We start from the raw sequence: 21,270 nt of genomic DNA on the forward strand, positions 1-21,270 counted from the left end.
GGCATTGTTGTGAACATTGTGATGCAAGGGTGTGTCTCCATCATGACTTCACTGGCTCCCTCTGTGTAGTGGTGGCATGTGGGCATCACTGCTGACCCAGCCCCTAATTGAGGGAGGAGGCGTGTCTGTCATTTTAACATCTTTATTATTATTATTATCCGCTTCTGTGCTTTCTCCCTCCCTTCTGGAGCCGAGCACACATTGGATAGGGCATGATGTGGCTGTGTGTCTACTCCTGTATAACTAGAGTAGTTTATGATTGCTCTGCCCTTCTTTTTGCATGAGCCTTTATTTTGGGGTTTGGGGAAGAGATAATATTGTTGCACGCCACCCAAATTCTCCAAGCTGTGCAAGGTTCCAGGGGTTCCAGGTGGTTACCCAGGGTTTGTGCTAATTAGATCTAACATTTGCTAGGCTCAGGGATTATAGGTGTCTGGCACCCCATTTAACATCCCAATAAGAACACTTATTGGTCCAGGAATTCACAGTGGTCTGACACCCACAAACTCATAACACTATCTTTCTCCCTTTGTAGGGGAGGAACATGAAACGAGAGAGAAGTAGAATGTGCAAAACACATGCTTAAAGGCATGTTGTTAAAAGTGGCTCTCCCCAGGGAGGTTTGTTGCTTTCATTATACATCCTCTTCAATTAGGCCTTGGGCTGATTAACCGTCTATGTCCTTTTAAATGTGGGTATTTTTCTGGGAGGGGGGATTATTGTTTTGTTTGTATTCTTATTATGTTCTTTGTGGTTTTATTCTGTATTTTTATGCTGTGAACTTCCCTGAGATCTTCAGATGAAGGGCGGCATATCAATCAATCAATCAATCAATCAATCAATCAATCAATCAGAGTGATATATAGTAATTAGGGTTCAAGAGTTGTCACCCCAGAAGCTTACTTGAAGAGCTGTGTGGCAATGAGGCTATCTAACATTCTGACGTCAATTTCCATAGTTAGGGATGGGGGAAGAAATTCTGTTTCCCCTTCCTGAAACAATAGGCGAATGAAAATGCAGATGTCCTTGAAAAGCTGCACTTTTCTGAATTTTGAGATGCTCTTCTCCAGTCAAATAAATGGCATGCAAGAATGCATTATTAGGTAAGATTGCTTTAAAAAATATGCACACTAGTCAAAGTTGCATACAAAGATGTGTATATTCGGAGGAATGTTTACTAAAATACTGGTGAATATTCAAAAGGACTGTTTATTTTGGGGGGGCAGGTCAAAGTTGTTGAGCTTTTTTAGAGGGGCACCTCAAACTTGTTGAGCTTTACACAGACTAGTAACCCTTTGATACTATGAATGCAGTCATAGGCCAGTGATCTTCCCCCGCCCTTCAGATGTATATTTAATAGTTTTGGCTAAACAAATAAATAATAATATCTGTAGTAGTGTGCATTTGCTGGAAAAACTGTAATTGTAAACTGCAATGACTGCAAGGAAAGAAACATAATATGGCAGTTAATGTATCCTAATATATATCAAGCACAAGGTTGTGCTGTTGTGCAGATGTTCCTTCCTGTTGCTGAAGAATAGTGTTAATCCAGCCACAGATTCATTTATGTACATTCTAACTGCTCTGGTGAAGCTGTCAGCTATAGAATATTGACTAACAGTGTGGTTTGGGTATGGGAAATGAAAAGTCATTTTGGCTGGCAAAATCAAATCTGTGGAGATAGGAAAGGCTGTGCAGTGGAAATGAAGAGAGGACAGTAACAGTTGTGCTGAACAGGGAAGATGAAGGCTAGTGGGAAGAGATCTGAGGCACTAGAAAGAGATCTGAAGGCTAGAAAAGTCAGGATCTGAGGGACAGATGGGTGGAGCAGGCATTGACGAACGAAAGAGAGATGAAATTGAAACCTGGAGGAAAGATGCTCACATAGGGCCTATTATAGGGATGGGGAACCTGTGGTCCTTCAGATGTTGTTGGGCTGTAGCTGCTGTCAGCCCCAGTCAGCAGGCCAATGGTCATGATGGGAGTTGCATCAACATGTGGAAGGTCATAGGTTCCTCATCTCTGGTCTAACAGAATAATATTTTACACTGGAGAACCAAAGAATCAGGAACATCCAAGAGGTTGTGCTGAATGAATTTCATCTGAGGTTGTGTACCTCTTTTTTCCTACCTTGGTTTACAAATGATGCTTATTCTTTGATTTTATATATATATATAAAAACACACATCTAGGATATAATCACAGACAAATAGTGTCAGGGAGTGTTAGACGAAGCTGATGGGATTGCATCTGAGTTCTGGGAAAGGTTGAGGACAGGAAGGTTAACATCTTTCATAAATGTTGAATGATATCTCTGATCCAAAGGACATTTGAAGAGTGAAAACAGCAGAGTTTTATATTGGTGGAGGAGAGAATTAGCTTGAGGCACTGGAAGAACAACAGAGAATGGATTTTCAATCTGTCGTAGAAGGAGACTTATTAAAGAGTAATCTGCAGAATACAGAATGAGATTTATTTCTGTTGATATGGAAACCATTTATGGATTATGTTCATGAAGGGGGAAATATATATAATATATAGCAGAAATGATATATGGGCATTGAGTACCCGGGCTTGCCATTTTTCCTTGCAAAAGGAACCATAACCTTTGAGATGTTTTCCCATTTGTTTACTGGAACACTTTAGTAGCCACTCTATATGAGAATTTGAGTTTTGTTGTACAATAGGATCTTTGAAATGGACTTTGGTGGGCTTGCCCTGATTGTGGAAATAGGCTAAAGTGAGCATGAGATGCAAAAGCTATGATATGTTACTAATGGCTGTTAACTATATTTACAGGGATGGTTATTGGGAATTGGGAATGCATCTTGAGTGCATCCTACCTGTTTGCCCCTGATGTTCCTTATCAGATATGGTTTTCTGACAGTTGAGGAGCTCTGCCTTTTCAAACAAGCTGTGCATCGGAGTTTGGTGGAGGTGAAATTTGTCCAGCGTGGAGGGGTTGGGGTGGGCAGAAGTGGGTGAGAGAGTGGGTGAAAGATGGAGGGAGGGAGTGAGAGAGAACATACATCAGCATACAGGCAGGAATCAAGTCACAAGTGCATCCCTCTAGTAATACAATAAGGCTCAGTGGGTCCATAAGGCAAGACAGGACCAAAACAATGTGGGGCATCTTTGCAAGTCTCAGGTACTTCATCCACCCCATCTGGATTTGGATCTGAAAGCCCCAGGGAATGTGTCAGTGTGTTTGAGAGTAAGTTGTAAGCAAGCATAACATCATTGCTGGCTGCAAGCATGTCTGTTGAGGCAGCAGCCTTAGATTCTAATTTGCCAGCTTTGTGGAGCTGGAGCCAACATAAGATAGCCTTAACCAATGTCGAGAATGCTTTGATTGATGGAATTGGTGCTACTACAGGTGGTGGTGCATAATACCCATTCCACATTTGATCATTTAGTGTGGCGGCACCTGCACATTGGAACTCCCTGCCTATTGAGATCAAGCAGCTGGCTTCACTCTGCTTTTGTCAGCTAGAGACATTCTTGTATAGACCAGCCTATCCAGATGCTTATGACATTTTGAAATAAATAAATGTGTGCTTTCTTTGACAAGCCTGAAAACAGTTAAGCAATAGTTTTCATAAAAATGTTCTGATGCCTTCTTCTTTTTTTTATCAGATTGGGTTAAATTTGGCATGTCCATAAACATCATCATGTAGAATATGTATACAAAATTCCAGGTTATTAGCTCAACGGGTGACATTTTTTATACGCTATCCTTGAGATTTAGAGTGGTGGAATGCCCTCTCCTTTTCTGCTACGCTTCTTAACTCAAGACGAAATTCCATGTCCCTTTAATGTTGAACTGTTGGTAGCAAGGAACATAGGGCCAAGTTAAGCTATTAGTCCACCTGCCTCAGTATGGAATGGCAGTATTTCTCTAGAATTTCAAACAGGGTATCTTTCCAAACCTCACATGGAAATGCCAAGAACTGAAACTGGGACCTTTTGCATGTAAATCAGATGCTCTATGACCCTGACCTATGATGCTTTGTCAACTATAGCTTTTCCTCTATATGATATTGTAGTACAATTATATTTCCTCGGTATATTTGACCATGATATCCTGGCTTGTAAATCAGAGAAGGGAAGGCTATTGTAGAAACACTAAATAATGAATGCAGCCTGTAGAAGGCCAAGTATTCAGGGGGAGATGATTGTTGTTATCAGGTAATGATCTTCGTTGTGGAAACAGGGATCTGGCAAGCATGGCTCTCCTTCCCTTTGTGCAATGTTGGAGGCAAATCTGTTTTTAGGGGCTGGCCTAGGGTTGGTGAGATCCTGGCATCCATCATTTCAGTTTGCTCAGAAGCATAAGCAATGGTTTGATGAGGTGGGGGGAAAGGGTCACACACACACACACACACACACAGAGAGAGAGAGAGAGAGAGAGAACGATAGCAAGATCTTGTTAGATGTTAGACAAGGCCTGTTGTAGTACATAAATAAACATCAGTTCTTGTCAATAGATTGCTGCTGTGGCAAAGGGTTCAATTCATATACAGTTAACAACACATTTCTCACGGTAAGCCCAGATAAGGAGAACCAGAGTTTGTTTTCCCCCGCTGAAAGCTGGCTTAACTTTGCATTTAATGCATATTACATGTAAATATTAGTGGTGCCACCCTGACTGCAGCTAGGTTTGCACTGACATGTGGCAAGAGCATCTCGGAGATGGTTCTGCATTTGTGGAATGCCCTTTCTGGTGAGGAGTGCTTGTCTCCTTCATTATTGACCTTCAGGATAAATTTAAAAGTCTTCCTGTTGGTGTTCATGCACTTAAAAAGAAGAAGAGCTTGCATTTGAAAAGGTACCTAATGGCCAGAAAGAATCCTACACATCTGTTTTTTTAAGAACCCAACCTCTGACTTTCCCATAACTCTCTCTGTTCCTGCATTCTCACTCTCTCATGCTCTAGTGTGAAAGGCTTCTCTCAGCCTCAAACTTTTCTCCCTAAAAAAAAGAAAAGAAAAAAAAAAAGATGTGGTTTCCTTTTAGGAAGTCAGATATAAATTAAAGACATTTAGATGGAAACTTTGGATAAGACACTGCTTCTTCTCTCATGCACTTTAATTAAGATTTTATTCCTCCATCTCTTTTCAAACTAGTATTTTTTTAAAAAAAAAAAAACGTATCACCATATCCTACCCTGAGAATCGTTTATTCATTATCTGAGCCAGAACCCATGGTGTGGAACCAAAAATTTATGAAAATCTATATAGCCCATGTCATCTCTGCATTTTCATTATATCATTTTTTCAAAAAAATCAAAATAGGATGTAACACACTCAAATCCCATACGGTTCTGCCCTGTTACTTCATTACAATATATGCAGTTAACTTAGGTACTTCTGACACTGGCTGCTATTTGTGCCATCAAATTTATTGCTTGCTTTAGAATGGGCAGCTCAATGGTCTTCTCCAGTGATTTGTAACGTTGCAGCAAAAAAATAAAATAGAAGAATGGGTTTTTGCATGGAAGTTGATGCCTAGACTCTTAAGTCATATTTTCAAAATCTGAGATGCAAGCAACTTTACTATTGTATATTCCCATTTCCCACAATGCAAAGATGTTGGAGTCAGTCATCTTCCAGCAGATATATATGTACCCATTTTTGTGAGCGGGTTCAACCCATTTTCTGCTGCCCTCCTACTCGTCAGGCCTGGTGTAAAAAAACAAAAACCCCTAGGTCTTATTGTAGGGCTTGGGAAACTTTTCCAGTCCAAAGGCCACAATCCCTTCTGGATAATCTTCTGAGGGCCACTGGGTGTGGCCAAAGGTAAAAGTGGGCAGTGCAACTAATATAGCTTTAACCTTTGTAAAGTAGGCTAGTTTCTGCACACACTCACACAGCCCTCCATCCAGACAAGCTAGAGGCATCATAAATGTTCAAGGACACATTCCAGCCAGGCAAAAGAATTTCTGGGGTGCAGAACAGGGCCCTTGAGGTGTGTGGCCTGTAGGTTGTTCTGAGGGCCATAGAGAGAGGCCTTTGGGGGTTGAGATTTCCCATCCATGTTTAAGAGGCAAGTAGCAAGTTGTGGGGTTCTTTACTCAACCCATTGTTGTCAGAAAATCCCCCCTGCCACTTAAACCCAGGTTCATAGCTGTCAACTTTCAGTTTTGAAAATAAGGGATCAGCAGCCTCACCTGTCCCGGGGACAATCTACGGGATATCTAACAATCCAGGATAGCAGCAGGAAGCAGCGGGAAACAGCGCTGGAATAAGGGAATTTCCCGCAAAAAATGGAAGGTTGACAGCTATGTCCAGGTTTAGTACTGTGTGAGATACCCTTCCAGGTTTTTTCTGACCCTCGCTGCTTGTTTTTACATCCAAGCAATGCATTCACAGCACAGTCTTATGCCTATTCACTCAGTAGTCAGTCTCATTGTATTCAGTGTTTCTTGCACCCAAGTAAAAGTGCACAGCCCTTATATGTCTTCTTGTTTTGGAGGAAGAAAAAACAACTTCTAAACTACTTTCCCCAGATTGATCCTCCTCCTTGCCTTTTACTTCCATCTTCTCCTGAATTTGTCTTTACTTTTATTTATTTATTGTAAACACTTTAAATATATCTCCCTTCAATCATATATCCAGGGAGATTTACAACAGGAATGAAACAATTAAAAGGTAAATATGAAAAACATGGCAAGCTTGTGATGTAATCCCCCAACCAGGCATCAACATTTAAAAAAAAAGAAAGAGAAAATACATGAACAGCATTTGGAAATTTTATTACAGTTTTGTCAGCTGCTTTGTACTCTCTTTGCTTTAGTATCCACAAACTGGCATTACTAATTTAATATCACCACTTGTTGTCTTGGAATCTTCAGGGTTACCGATTAATTCCAGCTCAAATTGTCACTGGGCTGGACTTGCTTTGTTTTTAATTAGTGCTGTGCTGAAATCTGTCCTCTGGTTTCTTGTACATTTTCTGCGTTGATTTTGCTGCCTCATTCTCAGGACACTTTACAATTTCTTCAGAATTTTAGTTGGGTGTGAGGTTTTGAGATTAGATCAAGGGTGGTAAACCTGAGGCCCAGGGGCCAAATGTGGCCCTTGAACTCTCCCCAGGCCACACCCTTCACTGGCCCCTGAATGTTTTTGCCTGGTTGGAATGTGTCCTTGAACTCTGGTAAGGGTACTGTATGTGAATGTGTGTGGAAACTAGCCTATTGCACAAAGGTAAAACTGCATCAGTTGCTCTGTCCACTTTTACCTCTGGCCCCACCTACCACTGACATGTGCCCCCACCCCCAAAGGTCACCCAGATGGGAAAGAAGCCCTCAATCTAAAAGAGGTGACCCACATCTGGCTTACATTTTCATCATTGCAAGGTGGCCAAGGGAACTGCATTTTTTCTTTCTGCCCAATGAACATTTCTCCAACAAGCTGCCCACACTTCTTGATTACAAATACAAACAAAATGCATCAGGAGTTACCTCATTACATCTTCCCCAGGCTTTTACTGAAGTGCAGGCACCTGGGAAGACTGCAGAGCACAGACCGCTGGTGAGATAAATTGCAGAATGAAAGAAAGGGCTAGGGCCAGTCTACCCATGAGGGAAAGTTGAGGCAACTGCCATGGGTGGCAGAATCCACAGGGACAGCAGATCTGGTCTCCAAAGAATGCACTGTCTGCCACTGCTGTTGCCACAGGGGCAACAACAACTGCAGCACACTCCTTAGAGGCCAGATCTGCTGCCTCCTTGGCAGCCTCCTCCAATGCTGCCTCTGGTCTCCCAACACCCACTGGCTGTCCTCTGGGTCTCCTGGGCTTTGAACCCACCTGACATGATTCAGAGTGGGCCCCTTTCCAGTTCAACCATTGGGTAAGGTTGATTCGCCCCTCCCCCTGTTCCTGATGTGTATCTTCACTCAACCCTTCTTCTCTGGCAGTAGGGGGCACCATTTTGTGGTTTGCATTAGGCGCCAAAATGTCTTGGGCAAGCCCTGGAAAGGGCATTTACAAATATACTGCATTCACATCAAAAGTAATGATAATTTTAATAATTCCTTTGATAATTTTCTGAGACAGTTTGTTTTCTCATTTACGGGTGGAAAAACTTGACAGATTTGCCCATCCTCAGCATCACCTCCATAGCAGGATTGCTGAGATCAGTCTCATAGTTTATATTTTTAAAGCATTGAGTTCCCCAATAAATGAATAAAAATCATACATCAGAGCAGAATGAAAAGTCATCATTCAGACACCCCTCTCTTCATTACAAACTGTTCTAATCTCAGCTAGAGATGCATAAATCTGTCAGTTTTGGTTTCTCTCAGTTTCTTATTTTTATGTTCTGAAGTTCAGTTCTCCCCATTTCTGCATCAATTTGTTATTTTCTTTTTCAAATGTCTTCATGAAAATCCATGCCAAATATCTCCCCCATCGCTAATATTACCTACAATATGTGGGATGAGGACAGATATTTCCAAACACTGAGACAAGAGACTAGAGCTGAATGGGTCATTTTGAAGAAAGCCTGTGTGTCAATATAGGTCAATAGGATGCACTTGTCACAGAAGGAATCTGTGCTATTGACATCAGTTGACAAGAAATCCTTCTTCAGCTAAAAACTGCAATGAGTAATAGCAAATTCTGGCCCCTACCAGTATAAGTGGGCTCAACAACCCCCCTCTCCAAATTACTTACAACTGCATAAATTACTCTGCTTCTCAGTCAGGTTTTCTGTGCACTTGCTCCCACAGGAGACAGTGATCAACCTGCGTGGCTTTAGAAGAAGATTAACCAAATGCATAGAAGATAAGGCTATCAAAGGCTGCTAGCCCTGATGGTTATGCTCTTCCTCCATAGCCAGAGGCAGTAATGTGTCTGAATACTAGTTGCTAGAAACCACAGAAGGGAGAGAGTGCTGTGCTCAGGTCCTGTTTGTGGGTTTCCCAGAAGAGGCATCTTGTTGACCTCCATGGGAACAGGATTCTGGGCAAGATGAGCCATTGGCCTGATCCAGCAGGCTCGTATATTCTTACGTGTGAGTGCTCATACACTCATGTACAGATGATTCTGAGAAGGACAATACATCAGTAGGAGAGTACATTCTTTCCACTTAGAAGATCACAGGTTCAATCCCCAGTGTCTTCAGGCAGGGTTGCAGATATCCCTTGCCCAAAACTCTGGTTAACTGCCACCAGTCAGTGTTAACAATGCTGAGCTAGACAGACCAAAGGTTTGACTCAGTATACAGTGGCTTCTTTTGCCTCCAGTGAAGGCATGAGTGCATGCTGACAGCGCAGTCTCATGCACTGCAGCCAATGGAGGTATGGTACACTGGCACTGTTTAAGGCAGTGATGCCTCTCCTAATGCCTCATTTTCCAGCTCTATGGTGGTTTGCAGTTTCACTTGGCAACCAGAGTGGGTTATTAGGTTGCCTAATAGATCCCTCCCCAACACACATTCTTGAAAGCCAGGACTGGGCAACTTGTGGCCTGCCAGATATTGTTGGACTTTGACTCACATAAGCTGCATCCAGAGCAGTAAATGGTCAGGGGTCAGGGGTAATGTGCAGGTAGAGCATCTGCCTTATATGCAGAATATCCCAAGTTAATTTCCTGGCATCTCCAGCTAGGACTGGGAATGTTCCCTATCTAAAACATTGAACAGCCACTGATAGTACTGTGTGGACAATACTGAGGTAGATGGACCAATGGTCTTCAGCTTCCTGTGCTCCTATGTTGTCCAGCAATTCCTGAAGGGCCACAGGTTCCTTCTTGTAAAAAAATCTCATTGTGGCCTTTAGTTAACCCCAATTACTATGCCCTGTGTATGTTCATTCCAGACATATGCTTCATTTCATACAAGCACTGGTGTGGTCCTCTGGTGGAATTATGTAGCAGGAAAGGGACTCATGACTGCCTTGGCCTGGCAGTGGCATCTTTAAAAAAAATCATCTTCCTTCCTTTCGCAGCAACATAAAGGATGACACCAGCTGTGCGGAAATTGAGAGTTGGGTCCCTAGCCTGTCATGTTTTGCAGTTCATCCCAAGTAAGTGCTAATAAAAGCTTTATCTCTTCCCACACCATGACATATTTTGTTTATGTCACTCATTTTACAGAGAAGCTCATCTTCAGAGTTTTAAAAAAATGTTATTTGGTACTGTTTTATATTATACTGTTTTCACTATAAATCCAGACCATGTAAAGCTAGCGTGCTTCCCATAGCAACCACAGGAATATACACCCAGACTGCCTTTACTTACAAGGAACACCCCCCCTTCCCTGGTCCCTGTCCCTAGTAAATCAATGACCCTGTTTTTGCCTTATTAATATTGTTGCATGCCAGCCCAAGATTCAAGGCATACCAAGTGCTTACCCAGGGTTTGTATTTCCTTTTGTAATAAGGCACCACAAAGATTGTGGTGTTTTTACAATATATGGTTTATTTACACACACATATATATAACCTGAGCCTATGATGGAGGGGTTCACAGTTACCCCCCAAAAGGGTCTTGTTTCTCCCATAGCTGCAAAAAGAAATCAAACATTGCTCTCCCTCTCTCTCTCTCAGTTCCCTGTTTGCTTCTTTGCTTCTAGCTCACATCACTCCAAACTCTCTGACCTCAACTCTGCCTTTGTCCTTCTAAATAACTGCAAGCTGTCTTACATAGAGCCCCTTTCCTTTGTTCCCCTTAATGGCCCATCACCCAGGCAATCACCACAAAAGGAAGCTAGCTTGGCTTATATTTTAACACTTGCCAGATACGGGGGTTAGGAGGGTCTCTGCATATAGTCCACACCCCACCCCACCCCAAACTCATAACAATATGTTACTCATTCTGAAGAGTAGTGGATGGCATGGTGGGGCCATGATGTTCTGACCTCCTGCCAGCTGAGTCACTGCAACTCACTGGGAAGTAGAGGGGGAGGTGGTGTGTTTTGTAAAGCCACTTCCGGCCTGCCCATGAGGTGGGGTTGCGGGCTTCACGCCCACCCCCATGTGTGCGGGGGCTGGTTTCAGCCCCCGTGAGAACAGGGGAATCCCGGCCGGGTCTGTCCTATTTAGGGCCGGCGCAGAGGATGCTCACCCTCTTTTCGCCGGCTAGCCCTCACGTTTTCCCACCCTCCCTCCCTTTAGGTATGCTTTAGGTAGGTCTTTGACTTTGCTATGGACTTCGGTCTGTCGCCGCAAGGGGCATGGTAGGATTTTTTCCCAATTGGCAACTTGTAGCCTTTTGGTTTTTCGCCTACCTCGTAGCAACTCGTCACAACTTTTCGGCATTGGCGGTAGGCATTGGTAAGAAGGGGTTAAGAGGATGTGGGGGGGAGGAACGCCATCACCTCCCCCCAGTGAGCGAAGGGTGGTCCGTTAAAGGACTCCAGGGGGCGTGGCCCTGTCCGAAGCCTATGGAGGTGTGGGCCAAAGGCACGCCCCAGAGTGGTGACCCGGGGGAGCTCCTAGTCGACGTGCCTTGGCAGGAGACTCCCCCGATAAAGTGTTAACCCTTCCCCGTGTCTCCAGCAAATGGGCTGGAGCCGGATAGTCGATAGGACCAATGCCTAAGCCAATGCCTCTCATTCCTGAATTCAATAAAGTTGTGGCCTAATTCGCCCAATTAACCTTAATTATGGTGTCTCGTGTCTTTATTTATCCTGGTGGGGGGCGGGAACTCGCCACGCAAAAGCACGGGGAGGAGAACTCAACTTGGGTGTTTGCAACCTCCTCACCACCAGTCCCTCTCCTTCCTGGTAAACAGCAGTGACTTAGTTGTGAGGTGAGGGTCACTGACTCACTTGCCAGAGTTGCTAGGGTTGTCATTCCCCAACAGCTCTCTTCCCAGGGTGGATGAGTTAACATTCAAATTTATTTATTTATTTTAAAAAATTACGTACTCCTTCATATTTTGTGCTGTACGTTTTTGCTTAACAGAGAAGCCTTGAGGGATATAAAGATGAGTAATTTCCCCTTGCTATCCAACAAAGAACATGTGAGAGAATTCTAGCATTAGAACTACCATTCCAAATTGCTAGACCCCTCCCATCCTCAGGTCAAGCAACCTAGCCAATTTAAATGGGTGAGATGAAAGAGAGAAAGACAAAGCCTGGTTTGAAACAAGGGGCTCTTTTATTTCTTTTTAATAACAGAGACAGCTTTCTAAAGCTAACATTTTAGGGTATATAAATTCAGGAACAATATACTGTTATGAACAAAGTGCTAAATGGATCCATCATTATTCTGTGCCTCTCTCTTTCATACCAGCAGCGCTTAAAGGTGTTTCCATGCCTGGCAAACCAGCATCATTCAGAATGAGTCTTTTGTAAACTCGTTTCTGGGACAAAGTGGAGGATGAGCTCCAAATAAGATGAGGGGACAGAAGCAAGGAAGGGAGAGGAGGAGGAGGGAAGAGATAGTTCACGAAGGTAAAAAAAAAGGGGGCGGATTGATGGATTCCAGGTGCCTACTGTCATCTATCCCAGCAGCCAAATATTACTATGGAGCAGTAGTTGTATCTTACACAACTCTCAAGTGATTTGTACATCCATGAGAACTGATCCAGGAGCAACATACTGTGCATGCAAGCAACAGAAATACAGTAATAAATCATTAAAAAGGCCTGCTGGATTACAGCAAAAGTCTTAGCCCAGGGGTCATCAGTCCTTGAGTGCCCCCTTCTGCCTCCTTGATAATGAGGTGGTGTGTGAAGTTACCTTTTTCTTCCTTTGAAAGAACTTAAGAGATGAAAGAGGAACAAGGAAAACTGACTTCCTCTTTCAACTCTTTGTTCTTTTGAAGGCTGAGATTAATTCTACTAAATCTGACTTTTATCCAGAACCCTTGGAAAAATGAAATATGTGCGTACGTGGTTTCTCTCTCTCTCTTGTATCTGTGTCCAGAAACAAGTCGGATGCAAAAGACAAGCTTATACAGTATAAGTGTTTTGTGGCTATATTGAACCTGTCTAAGGGCCAAACTAGATGTGACATTATTCTGGCCTTTACTAAATAAATAAATAGCTGGTAGAGTCTTTGAGTCCAAATGGAGGGATAATTGTCACCACCATCATGGGCTTAATCTGAATCAGTGTGGCCCAGGCACTAGCTATTATCATAGTAAATACCCACCATGATAAAGAGAAAAGGTTGAAAGATAGTGTCGTGGACCCCTCCATCAAGATCTTGCATGACTTGGCATACCCTGACCCAAGGAAAAGAGGAGGAATGAGCAGGAACAGGAACAGAAGTAAGGCTTGAATATGAGCACTGAAAGGTGGAGGAGAAAGGTTGTTTACTGATGTCTCTAGATGCCAGAGAGGAGGAAGTAGACTTAGAATCATAGAATCATAGAGTTGGAAGAGACCACAAGGGCCATCGAGTCCAACCCCCTGCCAAGCAGGAAACTTACCAGCTCTCTTCCTGCAGAGTCCCAACAGGGAGGTGATAAGGACTTCAACCAGCCAGAGGGAGTTGCTATACAGGAGGAGAAGGTGGCGGAGCTGGAAGCAGAGGAGCAGGACACAGTTTTGTCACTGAGAACCAAACACTGCCTTTGTAGGTGGGATCAGATGTACCCATTAAGATGGAGCCTGCTTGGGCATGTACAGCTGTAGCCTTATTAGGCTCACCCCATCACATCTTCATTCATTTATTCATTATTTTATTTATATGTTTCCTTTCCATAGCTAAAACCATGCTCAAGGCATCCCTCCCCAATACTTACAAACATAAGAAAAGTAGTCATAAACAATAAATAAACCACTTCAGAAAGTACAAAACGAAATTCCACATAAATCATAAGATCTAACAATAAATATACAAAAAAATACTATCAATAACTCCCCCCCCAAAAAAAACCCACACCACACCCCATGCAAGATTCTGTTCAGCAGCCTCAGCTTTTGTATCTGGAGAGTCAGGGCCCGGCCCTCCCATGCTAGGTGGGAAAGGCAGGGAACAAGTGTGCCAGAACTCACAACCAAGCTTGGTGAGAGGGGCGTGTAAACTGTCAGGCCATCTTTGTAGCTTCTGTTTGGTTAGGAACCTCTTGCCATGGTCATCTCCCTTGGAATCTTGACTTCTGGATCTTATAGTTGCTTCTGAGCCAATCCTGCTGTAAGCCAGAATAAATATCTCTTCATTACTTTCAAGTAAAAGTCACTGTGATGTTTTGGAACAGGACCCTGACAGAGAGAAAGAGGCTTAAATGCTAAATGGTACATCCAGAAAACAAGTTATGAGAGTGTGTGTGCGCGCGCACGCATGCTCTTGTACATGTGCAAAGAGGAAAAATGGGCAGAGCCAAAGAAAACAAAGTGATGCAGGGCTGGGGAGGAAACTATCTGCAAGTGTTGAGTTCAAACCTATGTTAATGGAGGGGTGGTGTCTGTGCGGAGGAAGCAGCACCAAAAGAGAGAGCAGAGAAAAAGAGATGGAAGGCACATGGCTCATGACACAGAAAGAAAGAAAGAAAGAAAGAAAGAAAGAAAGAAAGAAAGAAAGAAAGAAAGAAAGAAAGAAAAAGAAAGAAAGAAAGAAAGAAAGAAAGTGCTATGCAATCCTGAAACCCTATAAACTCACTTCTGTCTCTGGCAATGCTTAGTAGCAGTGGCCAACAGCCCCTTACATAATACCCTTAAGGGAATGCGGGCCTATTATTATTATTATTATTATTATTATTATTATTATTATTATTATTATTCCCACTTCCACTGTTTTGAACTCAATGGGATTTGTTTCTGAGCAGACATGTATTGTAAACCTCACTGTAGATTTTCCAGGCACTTTATAACAATAAAACAGTCCTAGTTAAGCACTGGAGGGTCTCAGGTTGTTTTGCTGCAACACAATAGATTCAGATGTGTGAAAATCACTATTTTTCCACTGGCTTTTTTATGGGGTGGGGTAGACTGCATTAAAAAGAGCTGCCAATATTGATACTGATGGCATTCATTAAATATTGTTTCCATTCTCCCAAGAGACTTAGTGGGTCAATTTGTTTCCTTACCTTGCCTTCACGTTGTCAATCTTGCCTTTGCGTGCTCCTCAGCAGGAAAACTGTATATACAGTATATGTGTTTGTTTTCTTACCAGAGATCTGATTATCTTTTAATTTCCCTGCATCACTCCCTTTTGGGGACCAATTTAGTTTTAAATTACTTCCCATTTCTATCGTTTTATAAATGGCTCATTTCTACGAGAACACATGATTTGGATCATCACTGTGCTGCATGCTTTGCAAAGCAACTCTTTTTTGGTGGTTTACTTCTTCAGTCCTTATTTTATTTGCAATGTCTCCTCTCACCCAGCTCACATCTTTAGATTCTGTGTGGCTTTGCTTTATAGCTGTGCTGGCGTATGCAACCAAAAGTTGTCGTTGGTCTTTTCTTTTTCTTTTTTTAAGGTGTGGGGTTTGGTGACCCATAAAGATTTTTGTGATCTTTGGGCATTTGGAGACCTTTTTTCATATTTGGTGTACTGGTGGGTGTGAGGTATCATAAGACTGTGGTCAGTCTTTCTTTTGTCTGGCTTCCCCCCTGGGGAGGATGACTATTTAATTCATTGTTTTTTGCTGTCAATCCTAAACCTGAGTGGTGGTAGGAAGTTCCAGGTGTGGTCCAATGGCCTAATCTCATACCCTGCTGGGTTCATGCTGAAGGACAGAAGTTACAGTGGAGCAACACCAGGCATTCCTCTGTTCTTCTTTTAAAAACAAGAATTACCGTACTGATTTCTCTCTCATTTGAAACAATGGAAGAGAAATAAACTATGCCAGAACCAGGACTGGCACAGTAACCTCCCCAGTTTTGGGGAACTGGGAAGGCTATGTATCCTTTGGATTAGTGCCTTCTCTATTCCACCACAATACACAGCCAGTTTGTTCCCAGAATTCTCCAAAGGTTTCTGCAGTGGCTGGAAAGGACCATTTACCCTCAGATAAGACCACCATTGCCCTCCCAAGGTGGCGAACACAAGTCTTTAAAAATATGCTTATAGCAAGTGGCATGTTAATAACTAAATATTGGAAGACAGGCAAAGTTCCGCCTATAGAGGAATGGTAACAGAAAGTTTGGTTGTTTTGATAATAAGATTTCAGCAATCATTTATTTCTGTTGAGTCATTTAAATGCAGTTCAACCATATGTTTAAGAGCAGAATCTACTGAAAAGCCAGACCCCCTTACAATTGTGCAAATTGTACAATTGTACAAATGATTGATGCTTGGCTTGATTTTAATTGCTTTATATCGTTCTTTTGATATATCTGGGAAACGCTTGTAAGTAGGAAGTTACAAGGCTAGCAATAAAATACTATAGATGCCTATCAGAAATATGTCCCACTGAATTTATAAGAACATGAAAATAACCCTGCTGGATCATACCAAAGGCCCATCTTGTCAAGTATCTTGTTCTCTCAGTGGCCAAGTAGATGCCTCTGGAAGTCAACAAGCAGAACCTGAGTAAAACAGAACTGCTCCCACTTGATTCCCAGTAACTAGTATTCCACAGCATACTGGCTCTGATACTGGAGGTTGTACATAGCCACTGTGGCTAGTAGCCTCATCCTCCAGGAATTTGCCTAATCCCCTTTTAAATCCATCCAGCTTGGTGACCATCCGCTACATATTGCAGAAGGAATTTCCTTGGATTATGTGCTGCGTAAATAAATTTTTGTCTTCCTTGAGTCTTCCAAAATTCAGCTTCATTGGCTGGTCCTGACCACACATAATTTTATACACATCTATCATGTCCCCCTTAATTCATAGCTTTTCCTAAACTAAAGAAGAAAAAGAAAGCCCCTAGTAGATGATTTTCTCCAGCCTCTTGATTATTCTGGTTACCCTTTCCTAAATTCCTTTTACTCCAACAACTCCTTAAGGTGAGGTGACCAGAAATATACATGATATTTCAAGTGTGCTTGCACCATAGATTTATATAATGACATGAGATATTCACAGCTTTATGGTGAACCCTATTCGTAATTATCCTTAATATGGGATTTGCCTTTTTTTCCACACAGCTGCCACATGCTGGGTCAACATCATCATCTTGATACTAGCTATGACTCCAAGGTTTTATTATTTGACAGTCATTGCCAGCTCAGATGACTTTGCTGAAATGCATGCTTAAACATTGATATTGCCTCTTACTTGCCTAAATAGAAGACAAATATATGGGTCGGTATGTAGAAACCTCTGACTCTTGTGTGACTGAACTGTAGCTTACTGTAAATAGATTAGAGCCAAATCTCTGGCCCTCCCCATTTCCCCCTTTTTAATACCCACTAATAGCATTTTGCCCCTAGTGGGCTGTTCATGAGATATTTTGGTCCCTGTACTGAAAATGATCCCCACCGGGGGGGTGCATTTTATATTAGTCCTTGTGAGTTGCTGCTTTGTGGTTGTGTGTCTTTAAAGAATAAAAGCAGTGCTTTTTTCTTTAAAAAATGTTTAGGGGTACCCTCGTTTTCCTACTCGTATTGAAATACTGCCCCTCAATGAGGCCAAACTTAGATTCACAAAATATTTAGGGGTATGCATACCCCTGCGTCCCCCCAGAAAAAACCCCCTGAATAAAAGTGTACAAATGAATTAATAATTAGTTGAGTTCAAAACTGAGGCTAATCTTCATGGAAGAGGTGGGGTTTGGAGGAGTGGTCTGAAAGGAGCTTGCATTGCAGGAAGATTGCATTGAATATATTGCAAACTTCAGCACTGTAGAGCTACTGAATGAGTCTATTACGACGACATAAAATATTTAAGTCTAATGTTGTAATTTCGGTTGCTATTACTTGGTTCCATATGCTGGAACATACATTGTTATTTTATTTTCCAGTTTTAGTGTTTCCCTTTTCAAATTCTTTCTCTTTCTTAATAGACTGGAAATGAAACTGATTAGTTGCCTCAGTGAATCTATTATTTCCTTTGGCATGCTTCTTTTAAATGTTAGCTCATCATTGTGTGTGTGTGTGTGTGTGTGTGTGTGTGTTCTCTCTCTCTCTCTCTCTCTCTCTCTCTCTCTTTCACACACACACACACACACACACACACACTTTACATAATGTGCTTCCAGCAGTAAAGGCCAAATCCTGTAAAAATAAAAAGGTGCAGAGAAATATAGCACACCTGGGCAGCAGAATAGGGGACTATACTACAAAGTTCTTTTGCAGGTTTTATTTAGGAAAAAAACAAACAGGAAAGAAACCTAGGAAAGAAAGGAAAAACAGAGCAATTGAAATTTTCCAGTCACTTAAATTCTGTAATGGATCCTTATCTAGTATATATTACATATGCCATTGCCTGCTAATTCACTCATCATTTCTACAAGGGGATATATAAATAAATAAAATGATGTTGTTGTTTAGTTATATTATTTAATTAGAGGCAGCATTACTCCAACAGGCAGTAGCAGTTTATTACTAGCATGACATAACCAAATACAAAATAATAAATTTCTGGAGGGGAAAATATATATGCACTAGGAAAATCTAATGGGATGAAGAAAGGAGGGGCTGACTTATGGGGGATTCTTCAAAAGTGCCTATCTCGCCCTTTTGAGCTGTGAAAACTCTGGAGGCAGATGAATTATAAAATCACAGCAGAAAGTTCCCAGGGAGACCACAGCAGGGGGTATATTCTTCTCTGGGGAGAACTTTGATTCTGAATGTTAATATATTTAAACTAGTTGTGAACTAAATTGTTTCAGATAATGCCACTGGTAATGACACATTTTCCATATTAACATGTGTGCCTTTTGTTTATAAATTTAACAACAGGCAGACATACCAGGCCCTAGGTGCTCTTCCAATACAGTTTAAGGTTGTAACAAAACATCCAGTGTTAACAGCATGCTTATCTGCGTAAGAAATGAACAGATGCTAATAAATAAAATTTACTCCAGCCACGTTAACAGATTCTTGATTTGCCACTTAAGGGAAGCTCTGCATTTTGAACCGCCTATGATTACGCCTCAGGTGTTACAATAGGTTATAGCAAACTATGTTCTACTCAGAGTAGACCCATTGAAATTAATGGACCATAGTTGGGTCTCATCTCTACCATGCATTTAAAGCAGTTTTAATAGCACTTAAAAATAATAATTATGCTTTCCTCTAAAGAATCCTGGGAACTCCAGTTTGTTAAGAGGATTTTGGAGATCCCTATTCTGCTCACAGAGCTACAATTCCCACAGTGGTTTAACTACCAATCCCTCTTTCCAGGGAACTCTGACAACTGTAGCTCTAGGTGGGGGGGGGGGTCTCATAACAACCCTCAGCACCCTTAACAAGCTACATTTCCCAGGATTATTGTGAGGAAGCCATGACTTTTTAAAGTGATTTGACCATAAATGTATGGTACAGATGGGCATGTAGTGATGCCCTTTAATTTCAGTGGGTCTGCTATGAGTTGAACAAACACTGGATTCAACCCTGTATCTCTGGCCAATTTTTGCGTCTGTAGCAGGCCTCTTAAAATATGTTGGGCGATATCCTGCTAAGTCATACTTAGTGTAGACCAATTGAAATAAATATGCTTAGGTTGACTGTATCTCCTGCCTTCAGTGGGTCTGCCCTGATTATGATTAACATTGGATGTCACCCAATGTTTTGTTATGGATGTTGAATATATGCAAGGCGAGGCCTTGAAATGTTGCTGCAAATATTTTCCTTTTCCAGCCCCTACCCCGAAACCTGAAAAGATGTATCTTGTCTGAATTGCGCACACTCGAAAGCTTGGTGTGTGTGTGGTGGACCTGCAGCGATGACTGATGTCCATTGGGAATGGACAGGATGTACACAGGATGTCCAAACAGCAGGGAGAGCCAGAGCCAATGACAGGTTCAGCTAAAGCCAATGACAGGTGAGCCAACGACTTCCCATTTTGTCCCCATCCTCTTTCTGCTTGCTGAGTGCTACAGCAGCTGAGACTGCAGAAGCAGAAGCTGCCAAACGCAGTGCCACACCCTCAACTTGTTATATGAGAGAAGTCATGAAGGGTCTGGCTGCGACCAGATTGAGGGTTCGTTGGACAGTGCCTCATTTGCTGCAATGAACCAACCTCCACTGATGTGTGGGGAGAATTTGACTTAGCTCAGAAAGTGGATCTGGTTTGCCTTCCCCTCTGCCAGACCTAAGGGGCTGCTGAATTTAAATGGGCAGACTGTGTCAACCTCCCAAGTGCTCTCCATCATCTCTGTCCAACTTTCCATCCCTCATGAGTTCCCTACTTATTATTTAGGCTGCTCTAACTTTATTGCACTATTCAAAGTGCCATAAGTCTGGCAGATCATCTGCTTTCTATGCAGGGGGTACTAGGCTTAACCTCTGGCAGCTCCAGGGATGGCTGGGAGAGACATAAGAAGAGACATATGCACAGGAAGCTGTCTTACATGGAGTAAGGTAATTGATGGATCTAGCTCAGTATTGTCTATATTGATTAGTAGCAGCTCTTTAGAGTTTCAAACAGGATATAAAAGGGAATTGAACTTGGGATCTTCTGCCTGCAAAGCAAATGCTCTATCACTGAGCTACAGCTTGTCCCCTGTTGGAAACCCTGGAGAGTCATTGCCGCTCATTGTGGATAATTCTAAGCTAGATGACCCAATGGTCTGGTTTGATGTAAAGCAGCTACCTATGCAACCTCCTAATGTTTCTGGATGCTGCTTACAGTATCACTTTCTACCTGAACTATAGTTTTGCAAGGTTGTGGGGTTTCTGTGTATGGTTCATTTTAGCAATTACTGTGATTAAGAAAGGAGTTGGCTAGAGTTGGTGTTCAGGTACTCTGGGAAATTTCTCTCTCTCTCTGATCTGTCCAATTCTTTGCTACGTGCTGTGTTGCTATTATGAACTCAAGGCCAAAGCACAGTTATCCACAGCACCATAAAAGCACTATCCCCATCCCCATCATTCCCTCTCTTCTCACACCCTGCAACCTTCATTCCCTGAGCCAGGCTATCTACTTTTCACTTCTCATCAGTGCTATTTTTCTAGGAAAAAATGGTGCTGGAACTCACAATGAACACCTCCCTTGTTCTCTTATAATGGCAATGGCACCCATCTGAGAGGTGCAGGAACTGAGTTCTGGCAAGTTCTGGCTGAAAAAAAACCCTGCTTCTCATCGCAATGCGCACCTAATGGACCCTAGAAAGGTTCAGGCATAACTAGGAATGGGTGACTGTCAATTTCAGTTTTTCACATACCACTCCCAGTCTTAAATTCAGCTTTCCACATTTCCACATTAGTTGGTTGTTGTTTTTAAAAAGAGCCTCATGAAAATTCATCACTGGCTTTCTCCTA

At 42.2% G+C, this 21,270-nt stretch overlaps 1 long non-coding RNA gene across 2 annotated transcripts in view; it reads left to right on the forward strand.

Annotated features, from left to right (window-relative positions):
* Nucleotides 1-13,298, forward strand: part of LOC309334080 — a 50,877-nt gene extending 37,579 nt beyond the window's left edge. For both annotated transcript variants that reach the window (XR_014152850.1, XR_014152851.1), the window contains exons 2-3: nt 9,951-10,028; nt 12,240-13,298. This is a non-coding gene — a long non-coding RNA (uncharacterized lncRNA). The remainder of the gene's footprint in view (nt 1-9,950; nt 10,029-12,239) is intronic.
* The last annotated feature ends 7,972 nt before the right edge of the window (nt 13,299-21,270 follow it).

This window comes from Podarcis erhardii, assembly GCF_964252035.2.
Source record: "Podarcis erhardii genome assembly, chromosome: Z".
NCBI lineage: Eukaryota > Metazoa > Chordata > Lepidosauria > Squamata > Lacertidae > Podarcis > Podarcis erhardii.